Source organism: Abramis brama, assembly GCF_963993115.1.
Source record: "Abramis brama genome assembly, chromosome: 2".
Classification (NCBI taxonomy): Eukaryota; Metazoa; Chordata; class Actinopteri; order Cypriniformes; family Leuciscidae; genus Abramis; species Abramis brama.
In genome coordinates this window covers 39,942,742-39,956,304 of record NC_139964.1, presented here as the reverse complement: position 1 = coordinate 39,956,304, position 13,563 = coordinate 39,942,742, and the positions used below count along the sequence as shown (strand labels likewise).

At 36.7% G+C, this 13,563-nt stretch overlaps 1 long non-coding RNA gene across 1 annotated transcript; it reads left to right on the top strand.

The window, feature by feature from the left end:
• The first annotated feature begins 10,742 nt into the window (after nucleotides 1-10,742).
• On the top strand, nucleotides 10,743-13,032 carry LOC311071467. The gene is made up of 3 exons (XR_014603852.1): nucleotides 10,743-10,883; nucleotides 12,064-12,134; nucleotides 12,349-13,032. It is a non-coding gene; the product is annotated as an uncharacterized lncRNA (long non-coding RNA).
• The last annotated feature ends 531 nt before the right edge of the window (nucleotides 13,033-13,563 follow it).

Sequence of the window (13,563 nt, the reverse complement as noted above, 5' to 3'; positions counted from 1 at the left end):
TTGCTCTTATTCCTAGACTTACGAATAAGTGTGATTCATAAAGGTTCCTAAGTGTCAAGAGGTCTCAGCTCCTAAATGATTTAAGAGTGCTAGAGAGGTATCCTAACCTAGTTAGGAGTAACGAGATGGCAGCAGAGAGGAAAAGAACACACACACACAAAAATCTAATTATTATGTTATGTATATTATAATTTGATTACAGTGAGTTAAACAAATGATACAGGCTTGATCGTTAAGGTATTCTTTTTATAACTGACCTTGTAAGAAATGTAATAACTTCTGCCACTCTACAAATCAATGCTCTGACTGCAGAAATGAAATAATAATTACATTTTTTGGCAAATGGAAAAATGCTGCAGTGCACCGGTGACGACTTCACTTGGGCTCATCAGTCCACAGTAAGCAGGGTCTTAAATAGCACTATTGTGGCACTAACCACACCAAACATACAGCAGTGGCCAAAAGTGATGCGTAAATGAATTTTTTTTTTTTTTTTTTTAACGGCCTAACAAGTTTGCTTAAACCATCAACATATTAGGAATATACTGTATATATTAAAATATGAAGGAAGAACAAAACATTAAACTTAGTGAAGGTTATCTGACCAAATTATTTGGCAAAAAATACAAACTACAGGTTTTAGAAAAACAAAAAAGCTCACAGGAAAAAGAATGCATTGACAACAACATAATCAGTTATTAAAATGTAACTGTTTCTCTCTTGTTTTTGTATGTGCTCATAATTTATTAGCATGATTTTGCATGTTTCATTGCATTATCACAAATAAAACAATTTACTAAAAGCATAACTACAAAATATGCTTACAAAATCTGTAACACATTTTTAATAATATTTGGATAAAGGGTGAAGATGTCAATTTTCCTATAGGCTGGTCAACAGTTTTGGCCACTACTGTATGGCAGTTCATTGACTTTCCAACTGTTCTTCAAACCCTGCAACAAAAGCAAGCCACTTTTATGAGGATTTCGGGCTTCCCTGGAGTTGTTGGAGCCACTGATGGAACTCATGTTTGCATCATCGGTCCAACTGTAAATGATGAGACATATATCAATAGAAAAGGATTCCACAGCATCAATACTAATTTGTCATAATTTTGCATAATGCAAATCCATTTTTTTAAATAAATGTAAATATCAAAATTAATGTTTTAGTGTCTTAATTAAATGATTTTATAATTGCATTAAATAATTGGTGTCATGCTGCTGTGAGGCTCACTATTGCCTGATTCAGAGGTTGAGGGCGGCCATTTTGGGTTGACATCATTGTAGTCCTTAGTTTGCAGCACTTAAGTGCCACAGCAGTCAGCACTTAAGAATCAGTCTTATACTTTACTGAAAGTTGCTTTTAGCTTTATAAACGTATCCTACTCTTAGACAAGTCTTACTTTTTACTAAGAATTTTTTGATACTTAAGTCAAAGTTTTTAACTATTCTAGCATTTCTGAGAAGTTCTATACATACAGGCCCAGATCCAAACAATTCCCAAAATCAAGTCCCGCCCTACATTTTTTTTTTTTTTTTTGAGAAGCTGTTTCTGTCAGGTCCAATATCATCAAAGATGATTGACAATTAGCATACAGTTTGGATTGCCGGTATAGTTCTGTTCTGGGCAAGCACTCCCTGCGCATCCATGCAGCCTAGCATGGATAAGAGCAGGGAGAGCAGCAATAGCCCCCCAAACAGAACAGAACCAACAAGAATGTATTGCAGATATCATTGTCAATATTGTAATGTACAATATAATTCGAGCAATTAGTCTGATTCAAAGGGAAATCAAAATGCAAAATCCTGACTGAGGAGAGGAGGAGCTGGGGATGGAGGAGGGTAATTCGCTCCTGAGAAACGCGATAGCTGCTGATAATACTGAAGGGGTTCATATATTAATACAGTTATAGGTGTCGTATTCCTATAGGTAGAGCTTGACTAACGTGACCTGCCAGAACTAATGCTATACTTGATTTCACTCAGATGTACTTCAAACCTTTAAAAACACTGACAGATTCAGTTTGGTTTTCAGTACTATCAGTAAAGAATGTTAATAGGGACTGGAAGTGAAGAAGAGAAAAGTTTGTTCTATAAATGAGAGAAATTATTTCAAGTATAATCCAGTGAAATATTTCTAGAAACAATTGGATAGCCAATTGGATAGCCGAGAATTTATTAATGTCTTTATCACATTGTGAGAGATGATGATACAAGTGCCTTTCTTGTGAATGAAAAATGTGTAATGTTTGTAGTATAAGCCGTAAAAAAAGTCATTTTTATTTTACCTGAAAAAACTAATATCATAAATGTCCACTACACTTCTCCTGACTGACCCTTGTCCGCATAAGATCTCTATGCAGGTTGCTTTATCATAATTCATCCAAATAATTTATCAGAGATGCAAATGGCACTGTCTTTGTGTTTAAAAAGTGTTTCAGATGCAGTGTTTTCCTGTGTTGTTGTTATTGTTGCCATGTCAAAAAGAGAATGGTTCAGTTCAGTGTGGTTCCGTTCACTCTTCAGTGCTTTTAAACATTAAATGAGATATTTCCAGACTTGTATCCCCTCTTAACTCTTCTTTCTTCTTCTCCCAATATAAAATAAACCACATTATTGTTCGATATAAAGTATGGCTATTAAGGAGAACGGAAAATATGTAAACATGGTTTCTCAGGGACAGTATTTCCATGTGTACAATGTAAATTCTACTTAAAACTGAAAGATAATTTTAAATATATGCAAATAAATACCCAGAGCCCATTTAATCTTTTTGCACCAATTGGTTAATCTGGACCTGGGCCTCAAGCAACTTCCATAGATTATTGCTTTCCTTGATTGACCTGGATTTTAGCATTGGCAAAGAAGATCTGTGTTTTCTGTAGCTATTTTACGAAGGATAATCGTGAGACCAAAGGCTGTCTTAGTCTTTGCAACACTGTGTCAGGATGATGATGAGTCATGTGTCTATCAAGTTTGTGCTTGCATGAATCATGCAAATCTTCCATGCCTTCAAAGTTCACTTCCAAGTGCTCAGTGACACGTCAATTTAAGCTTATTTAAAAGACATGCAAATATATATCTTCACTACTAACTTTATTTTCTGTAGAGGAAGTTAAGCTTCTCCCAGGTGTTTGATTTTGTATTTTGAGCTCCACCAGAGGTTGCTCTTTTATCTTTGATTCCTCGTTCACTCAGAACTATGGAGCCAGATTAGTCTCATTAAGAATTCAAGCAAAAAACATGATTCACACATGCGTATCCAATTTCACATTCATGAAATCAAATTCACATGCACACAAAAACATTTTACGCGCATGAAAAAATAAATTATTCAATTCACATGGGCAAAATAAAACTACAGCCTATTCATAATATGTGCACAAAAACCTTCGAGTGTTTAAAATGTATATACACACACACACACACACACACGCACATTTTTATAGGGAACAGATCATACAGAACACAATTTTGTGGTGTTTTATTTTTCTATTGAGGTGTTTTCCACATGTCTTGTAAGATTTGACTTGTGTGCTGTCTAGTTGTTTGTTTGAGTTTTGTTTACTTCCCTGTTGTGTTTTTGGTTTAGAAAATCTTTGCTCTTTATAATTCCATGTTTTGGATGGTGTACTTCCCAGAGACTCTTACACAGTTCAGTGTACTATACTACAGTAAAATGTGAATCTTAAAGTAAAGTCTTATCTGTTATTTTTGTAATTCAAATATTTAATGCACTTAGAATTTTGTATACTCTGGAAAAATGTAAACACTCTAGAAACAGTTCTACTTAACACTCTACTTAAAACTGTTTTTGGTACTTAAAAACTTTAATTTGTGTTTATTCCACATGTAGCTGTAATAAACATAAATTAAACATACATATAAGCAGGGTAGATCAGTGGGTAGCACTGTCACCTCACAGCAGGAAGGTCCCTGGTTTGAGTCCTGGCTGAGCCAGAAGTTTGCAGGTTCTCTTTGTGTCACACTCTTAGAAAAAAGGGTTCTATATAGAACCATGGGGTTCTTTACTCAACTCCAAAGAACCTTTTATGCTAAAAAGGTTCTATAAAGACCCTTTTACTGTTTGTACACAATGATGACATATGCGTGCGCATATTGGCAACGGAAGTATGGCGAGAATCAGCTACGCGAGCGGATTAAACAACAGACGCGAGCATTTTATATTATGTCCTCGCTCCAATCAACACGTTTAATCGCCTGCAGCCACTATTCTGAAACGGCCGTGATCCTGTCGGAATCCTATAAAACTTAAGCCCCTTGGTGGAATATCGATTAGTGCAACCGTAAACGCAACAACCAGACATTTTGATGCTGGGAAACCGTTTTGCTAAACTTTCCAAAAAGAAGTAATAAACTCATTATTTTCATTAATTTTACAAAGTAAACAATTTGTTTGCATTTGCGCGAGCATATTCACGCAGCGCTGTCTCGCGAGTGCAGTGCAGTGCACGTCACGTTTTTCCAACGGTCGAGAAGAGACTGATCCCCGTCTGCTGATTTAAATTGATGGTCTGACGGAAATATTGTGGTAAGTCAGAGAAATGCATCTATTTTTTTTAAAGTAATTTAGTTGTTATAAGCTTTAAACCCATTAGTAATGAAGTTGTCAATGTTTCTACAGCGGATTTACACTAAAACACGAAAGAGCCTGAACCGCGACAGTGTCACAAGTTGCCTTACATCGGTAAGTTTTGTTGTGCTTGTTGCAAACTGTTAAATTGTGTGTTTTCTGATCCTAAGCTTAGTTTTTAACTGCAGATAGTGCTCTAAGCTAGTTTTTGACCGCACACTCAAATGGTCATGAAGAACAGCCCTACAGAACAGAACAGAGCGCTTGTGCGTTCAGCTTAGGGTCGGTTCTATAACCTTTTTAGGTGGGCTTCAACCCCCATATTTTTCGTCTCAGCCCCCCTAAAACTATAATCAGCTATCTGAATGATCAGGCCAGTGCTTGCTTCTTCAGTAAAGTTTATCATTCTCTCTTGTTTACTGATTGATCCCCCTAAAGGTGAAATCCTAGAACCGCCCCTGCGAGCTAAGTTAGTGGTTAAATGTACTCGCACTTTGGCTCAGAATGCTTTTATGATGCTAGATAATTGTAAACAGCCCAATGTGAACACTCTTGTGATTCACTTCAACCTTTTCAAACTTTATGAATGATTATGATTGAAGTCAAGTGGTGTCTAAGGAACTGGAAGCAGGCCAGGGTTCGAATGGCTGTTTCTAAAGCACACGCAGCTTAAAGGGTAACTAAACCCTAAACCAACTTTTTTTAGTTAATGATTTGTAAGAATGAGGCTTTATTAGTGCTGTTCATTGATTCGAGTAACTTTTTTGACATTTGGGTATAAAGTGTTTTAATTTTACAATATATGGTGTAAAAACGTCTGAGTGCTGCCCTCTTAAGGTTGAACGGTGGCTACTGCAGTTGAATTTTCCTATTGGATGTTGCGGTGGCAAGTGACATAAGCGGTGGCAGGTGACGTAAGCAGGTTCCAGCTCACCACGCCCCTGGTACGAGCTCACCACGCCCTTGGTATGAGCTAGCGTAGGTGTAGTGTTGCTGGTTGCAACAGCACTGCTGGACTGCATAGCTTTCCAGCAGACTTGGAAATTAGGCGCCAGTGTTTGCATGCACTTGGCCTGGAAGACCGTGAGTGTGAAACCTGCATTTTACGCGGGATTGCTTCTCCAACGCAATAGAGGTGGAAAGGAAATGGGCTTCTCCACACAGCTCGAGCTGAAAAGCGACGCAGTGCCAAACGCCACTCCTCCTGCATGGACTGCATGGACCACCACAGCGGCGGCTTGATGTGAGTGATCATATATATTTTAATCACAATTTATGGTTAGGCTAAAGTTAATCCTCTGGGGTCGACAAACGCATCGGCGCATTTTGCTGGATTTTTTTCACATAGCGGCAAAATATGAATATGCCTATAGAGAGCGCGCGCTATTGACATCAACTCGATAAAACCAGAGAATGACGGGCTCTGATAAAAATAATCAGATACATGTACTTTACGTCGTCTTGCGACCCTGTGAGTCACTCTCCATTTTAGAGAGTCTGACAGCAGGTCTCAGGTACACGCCCCCCCGCTCACGTTCGTCCCCTCTATCTCCGCTGGGGTCTGCCCACTTTTCTAGCATTTTTCAAATATTGACAGTGGGTGGAGTCAGGCTCTGACCAGGGGTTTAGTTACCCTTTAAAGGGATAGTTCACTTTAAAATGAAAATTCTGTCATCATTTACTCACCCTCAAGTTGTTTCAAACCTGTATGAATTTATTTCTTCTGCTGAACACAAGGGAAGATATTTTGAAGAATGTCAGTAACCAAACAGTTAACTGGAACCATTGACTTCCATAGTAGGAAAAAAAAAATACTATGAAAGTCAGTGGTTCCAGTCCAATCATGATTGTTCATTTTAAAGTTTTAGGCGATTTTATATGAAAAATCAATAAAATATTTAGAAATTCCACTAATATTTACTTTAATATTTACATATAACTTTAGTTTTTTTCATGGTAGACTAAGAGGTTAATAAAGTAATGACATGTACATGATGTGAAATTAATAGTAACTTTCTGTTTTCCTTTTCAAGATTACAGATGATGTCTGCAAATGGCTCCAAACCATCAACCAGTGATGGAGGCAATGGAGTGCCTCTTTGCTACTTATTTCGTATTCAGTGTGGAATACCCCAAGCACATCACTCACACAATGAATTTTGTTGAGCACTACCTGTTTAAACTCTCCAGCAGCCAAAAAAAAAAAAAAAAACTGTCTGTCCCAGTGCTCAAAATGTATAATCAATTATCATAATACTTTGATATGTCATGAATAGTGCTAATGTAAATTTGTAAATATGAGGCGATTGATGTTATTCTGAAATGCTGATCTGAATTTGAATCTACAATTCTTTATGAGTGATATTAATGTAAATTTGTAGATTTGAAGTACTTGATGTTCTGAAATGCTGATCTGAATTTTAATCTATGTATTCACATTCTTTATGAGTGATATTAATATGAATTTGTAGATTTGAAGTACTTCTATATCTGTATATTTCCATTGTGAGTTATATTAATATGGATTTGTAGTTTTGAGGGACTTGATGTTGTTCTAACACTGATGGGAATTTAGCTGAATCTGTATATTTGCATTATTTGTTAGTGATAGATTAATGTAATTTTGTACATTTTATGGACTTATTTTGTAATATGTAGATGTAGGTGAAACTATTTTCATTATTTATGAGATATTTTTTAAAGGGATACTCCACCGTATTTTCATATTAAACTATGTTATTCCCTTAACTAAGACGAGTTGATACATACCTCTCTCGTCTCAGTGCGTGCACTAAATCGCTCTGTCTTGCGCGAAACTTTGTTAGCACTTAGCTTAGCCCAGTTCATTCAATATGGGCCAAGCAGAGAAGCAACCAGACACCTTGACGTTTTCCCTATTTAAATACAGTTACTCGAGTAGTGTAACTCGACCTAGGACGGTGACATAAAACAAAACGTTGCGCTTTTCTAAGCATGTAAAATGGATAACTATATTGTATGGCGGCATACCATAGCAAGTGCTTGGAAGCACTTCGACTTGGGCGCAGTAATATCTTCACTAGAGGGAGCGGGGGCCGGTGAGAGGATTTTTCACGAGTGAAGATATTACTGCGCCCAAGTCGAAGTGCTCACAAGCACTTGCTATGGTATTCCGCCATACAATATAGTTATCCATTTTACACGCTTAGAAAAGCGCAACGTTTTGTTTTATGTCACCGTCCTAGGTCGAGTTACACTACTCGAGTAACTGTATTTAAATAGGGAAAACGTCAAGGTGTCTGGTTGCTTCTCTGCTTGGCCCATATTGAATGAACTGGGCTAAGCTAAGTGCTAACAAAGTTTCGCGCAAGACAGAGCGATTTAGTGCACGCACTGAGACGAGAGAGGTATGCATCAACTCGTCTTAGTTAAGGGAATAACATAGTTTAATATGAAAATACGGTGGAGTATCCCTTTAAATGGTTGATGTTGTAATGTTGATTTGTACATTTAAAGCCTTGAATATTTGAAATTACAGTAGCATTCTTTCAGTAATAGTAATTATTTTTGTGAATATAAATAAATTACTAGTTCTATGCACTTTGGGTGTGCTTTTTTTCTGTATTCATGGGTGACTTTTTATGTGAATTACATTTTTACATTTTAGGGTCTTGATGTTTGTCAATAATATGAAATATTTAATCCGGAAAGGACAAAACAAATGATAATGAATGAACCCCTAAAAGGTTCCATATAGAACCTTTTTCCTGGTTACAAAGAACCCTAAAGGGTTCTTTTGATTGAACCCTTAAAAAGGGTTCTATATAGAACCTTTTAGGGGTTCCAAATACGTAGCGCCTGATAGAACCTTTTAAGGTTCTATATAGAACCTTTTCTTCTAAGAGTGCAGTGTGGGTTTGCTCCAGTTTCCCCCAAAAAATCAAAAACATGCAGCATAGGTAAATGAACTGGCCAATCCATGCTGTTTCCCCTGTGGCCACTCCAGCAACTTCATGACCCTAAGGGATGAGCTTTGTAAATAATGGATAGATGAAAAGAAGCAATGTTCCTGGAGGTTTTTTGTAGGCTATAGAAAGTTTTATTTTTTTATGAAATAAAAAAAAATCTTAAAACATTTTAAAAACTAGATGTTTTGAACATTCAACATTTAGAAATAAGGGTTTCATAACATTTTCAAAATTATAGAATGGAATATTCCTCTAACGTTCAAATAAACCAAGAAAAAAACATTCAGAAATAACGTTTTTGTAGCTTAATGGTATTAGCAAAACATTCTAAGAACATATTTTTGTTAGCTGGGACCATCAAAACAAAGGGTAACGTTAATTAAATAATCTTCATGCTTTCAAGCTTTTTGTATCTGCTTTATGGTATTTTATATTTATACATTTTATTGACAGATATAGTCAGATATATAGTATTTTTTAATATAAGTACAATGTAAAAACATGTATGTACGCAATAAGTGCATTGTATCAAATTGTGCGTGCACCTCTCCAAAAATGTAACAACGCGTCAACTCTACGCGGACGCAAGCGCTGTGATTGGTCTGCTAGGACCGCTCCCTCGGGTTTCACATGCTCCCTCTGCAAGTGTAATTGCGCGTCAACGCGGACAACGATGCAGAAGTATAAATGAAAACCAACGCGTTGCCTACAGCGTAGAGGCTCCGGCGTAGGTCCGACGCAGAAGTATAATAGGCCTTAAGAACTATTGTATTGCACCTGTCAATTAACTCTTTAGAGCATTAGTTGATTATTAGTAGCCTATACACTCTTAGGAGTAGGGTTATAGGGTTAGTATAATAAGGGGTTCAGGATAATAGAATAAGTTGACGTACTTGCAAATTTACTTATAGTCAGTAGAATGTCTCTTTGGGAACCAGCACAATAAGGTGTTAACTGATATTAAGTACTCTACTAAAATGAGTTGCTATGTAGGTATGAATGTAGGTGCAATGTTACTTAGTCAAATACTCTAACATTCAATGGTAATCTGTAGGTGAGGCTTATTGTTGAAGAAAGGGAGGGTGTTTGATGGAGTGCATATAGTGTATACAATTAGTTAGCCATATTTTGTGGGACACATCAGACTTGGAAAGATCCGATTCACGAGTCGAGGGCACGTGTACTTGTAGAAGCAGATTTAAAATATACCTTGTTGTATTTTTTGTAATTAAAAAGGAGCAGGGGACTGCTGACACCGAAAGCCTCACACACTAGTTTAATAAAAAACGTGGGTCCTAGAACTGTGGTCCTGACACTGCAGCGTCCGGGTATCCAACGTGATCTCATGAGAATATGTGTGTATTTTTACGTAAAGTGTAGTTCTATCATACGTACATTTATTTACGTTTTATACACACAGAAACGTATAATACTGACGTATTTACAGCACTAAAACGTATAAAATGTAGGTATTGACAGCACAAAAACATAATTTATTTACGTATAAACAACTTTACCGACGTACAAATTTGTACGTATTCCTATTTAACTTATGCATATTCAGATCGTTGCATTAATGTTTTGACTCTATTGCATTTAATTGTCTTATCAATTAAATTTTCAGTCGCATTTATTAATACAGTTTACTCATATAATAACGTGCTAAGTTACTCATAAATTAACATTTCGCTCTGTTCGTGCTTTCTGCTGCAAACTCGTTTCGGAGGATTAGTACATGGTGTTAAACAAGAATACACTTTAAAACCTTAAAAATACCTTCTTTAATCGTTTTGTAATATTTGGTTTATTTACAGTGAGACACAAAAGGCGTTTTCTCCTATAGACCCATAATACACTAAAACACAACATATAAATTCACAAAAGACATACATTTTATTAGCTTGATGTAATCCAAATCTTTAGAATCCATACGTTGTTTGCAAGAAACAGATCCAAATTCAGCCCTTTAGCTATCCAGTGATCTTCATCATTTCTCTCAGCAGAGACCGTAAACGTCAAATCCCGGTATCCCACGCTCGTAGTGAATTCAAATTCAAAAATTGCGCCCGAAGCGTTACGACATGTTTTACGGCAGTGATATCAAACGCCCATTGGCTCTCGCATGCTTCGTCACAGATTGCGACATGCCGTGTTTAAGTTGGTGTGCTACATTTGAAATGGAGAAGCGCGCGCACCTTCACAGAGCGAACAGCGAACCGAAACCGGATTAACATTTTCATGGATTAATAACTTAAATTCTGCTCTGTAACGTTACCTCATACAAAACTATTATATACTGCCAGAGAGGACTGCGACACATCGTCATGTGAACGACTTTTGGTACCGGTTTTGACATTTTCTCAATAAATAAATGATTGTGATTATACGTGTCTGTCTGTTGTTTTTCTTTATAATTGTAGCCTACGCATTTTTAAGAAACTGTTAGGTTTAGGGGTAGGGTAGGATTAGTGGCTCAAACTATTTTTGAATGCTATATTGTTAATAAAACTGCCATTTCCCTACACATATCTGTCCATTACGTTTTATCCTTTTAACATTGTCAATAAAATGGGTATGTTTAGGTGTGGGAGTAGGGTTAAGGGATCTTACATTTATAATCTATAAAATGGTAAAAAGGAAATTATACAGATCTTTATGATATGAAATATTTGTAAGTAGTTTACGTTTTTTAGCTGTAAAAACGTAATAATGTTACGTTTAAACGTTGCAGATACGTCCATATTATACGTTTCAGCATACATCCAAACGTACAAAAAAGTACGTTTTCTATTTTTGAAAATTACGTATTAATACCTACGTATTAACAATGAGACCTGAGGGGTATTGCACAAAAGTAGAATTAAGAAAGCCAGGATAACAAAACAGTCGCGGCTTGACCTAGTTTAATCAGTGCATCCTGACTTAATCCGTTGCACGTTTGCTGAGCCAGGATGAGAACGCGCGGATATGTCAAGCCAGGTGTATATAGTTTGGATAAATGCGCGTTCACGGCATTCTTAAAAAGATCACGAAATCGATCACAGAATCACCGATGCAAAAATGGACAAAACCCGTGCGGCATACTTTTCGCCTAATGAGCAATTATGGAAACGTATGAAGAAGTGAAACATATAATATGTAAAAAAGGCAATACAGCTGCTGTAATAAAGCAAAGAGAGAATGCCTGGCAAACAATAGCGGACCGATTGAATGCATAAGTAGTCCAAATAACCAGTGCTCCACTGAAACCCTCATAATTACAATTCAAGGAGTTACTTGTCATTTTCAAAAATAATTGTATACTTTGCCTTAAATGTGACCAGTGGACATGCATTTAACATGAAGAATAATTGCAAACACTTACCCACTGTGCATCTATTTAGTTTATTTTATGTCTGTAATCTGTTTAATCTTTTTACTCTTATCTATTTGTATGTAGGTTTTGTTTCTAATTGATTTGATGTAATCTATAATCAGATAATTTGCTTTATCATTTGTATCTTATCTATTCCTCTTAAAGAACAAACATGTCTGGCCAAAAAAGGACTTGGCAGCAAATCAAGATTAAATACAAGAATATTTTGCAGGCTGGTAAGTGACTTGTTTGCGGAGAACATAGGTGACATGTTTGCTGACATTTTATTGTCTGTGCTGATTTTAGCAATAATTTAAAAAAAGTCATATCTCTGGCCCAGCAAGGGATACTGGCCTCTTCATACAAGGTACATTATTGGCTACTGCACATGGAAAATATTGAAATCCATATTTTGTAATGTGGACTGTGTGACTTTGCCTTACCTTGCAGTGGCTGGTAACACCCTTACACTTTTGGAGCCACCAGACTATGATTTGCCGGTGAGTACTCTTTATTAAATCATAGGCTTTGCATGTCCTGTCAAAAATATCAATACAAGTATTGAATATGGCAGAGGGAAGCCACATCTACAGCAGTGGAGTGCACTTCTGCCGATGATGAGACCGTGTCGCTGGACTCCAGAAGGAGGTATATCACTCCTTGAGGTATCATGTCAATTTTGTGGAAATAAACACAAGTTCATAATAGATAAGAAGTCAGGGAAGTGGTACTTATAGAAAATATCATTTGTTAAAGGATCCTGACATTGGGCAGCCTGAAAAGCGGCCTGGTAACATAGTGAGTATTGCCTAAAGTAAATGTACATTATGCAAAAATTCTGCTATGCTAACTAAAAGGTGTTCACAGAATTCACAAACTGTCAGATATCTCTACACAACGCATCTTAAGAGACAGATCGAGCTGACAGAAGTCAAGATTGATGTGAACAAAAGAAAGCTGCAGGACATGGACCTTGAGATACAAATTAAACGCAAGACACTGAGGAAACTAGAACTGGAAATCCAGAAACTAGAAAGAGATGTAAGATGTTCATACTGTAACCATGACTGTAACACAATGTATTAATCATCATAATTTTTTCTCTCCAAAGTTCCAAGCTGACAAGTGATAACAGCAAAATAATAAAAGAAAAATATTCCAAAACCATTGTGGTCTTGTAACTTTTTTCATGAATGTCAAGTACACTTTATAGTTATTGATCCAGTGAAGTGGAACTAGAATTTGGGAAGATAACCACAGTGTGTGCTACCGATGCCAAATAAAATGCATGTACACATGAAAAAGTTATATAGCCTACATTATCCTTTATTAAGGGATGGGCTAAATCAAAACTAATTTAACTGAAATAATTTGCAATGTATTGTTCTCTAACAAGTCTACCATTTCTGTTATCTGGGAATATGGCAGCATTGCCCCAATCAACATCCAAAGCAACTCTGGGAGCCCTTTCTTTTCTTAGGCTGGCAATATTGTGCAGCACTGTGCAGGCAACAGTCACGTCACATGCTCTGTCTGGGGAGACCCTCAGGTGGTGCAGGCACTGAAATCGTGATTTCAGGAGGCCGAAGGTCCCTTGGCCTTTGGAATTAAAATAGCCCCACATTATCACATAGCCTTCACCATACCTAGAGATTGGCATGGAGT